Genomic DNA, 250 nt, shown 5'->3' with positions numbered 1-250 from the left:
TGTATATCATATCATATATACCAGCAAATACCAAAATGCTCGGTAATGTGACAAATGTTTCCAACGCTTGTCGTATTCCCAAATGCACACACAAGAAATCGTTCAATCATTCATTGTTTTTTTTTTGTTGTTGTTTTTTCGTTCGCTCGCCCATTCATCGGAACGGACCCTATCTTTCGCCCCTTTCGAACTTCTTTTCCTTCAGTTTGCTAGCAATTCTAAGACTTCTACTTTTTGCTATCTCAATAAT

This window comes from Penaeus monodon, chromosome 21 (genome assembly GCF_015228065.2).
Source record: "Penaeus monodon isolate SGIC_2016 chromosome 21, NSTDA_Pmon_1, whole genome shotgun sequence".
Taxonomy (NCBI): Eukaryota; Metazoa; Arthropoda; class Malacostraca; order Decapoda; family Penaeidae; genus Penaeus; species Penaeus monodon.
The sequence above is the reverse complement of the archived record's forward strand: the minus strand, read 5'-3'. Positions refer to the sequence as shown.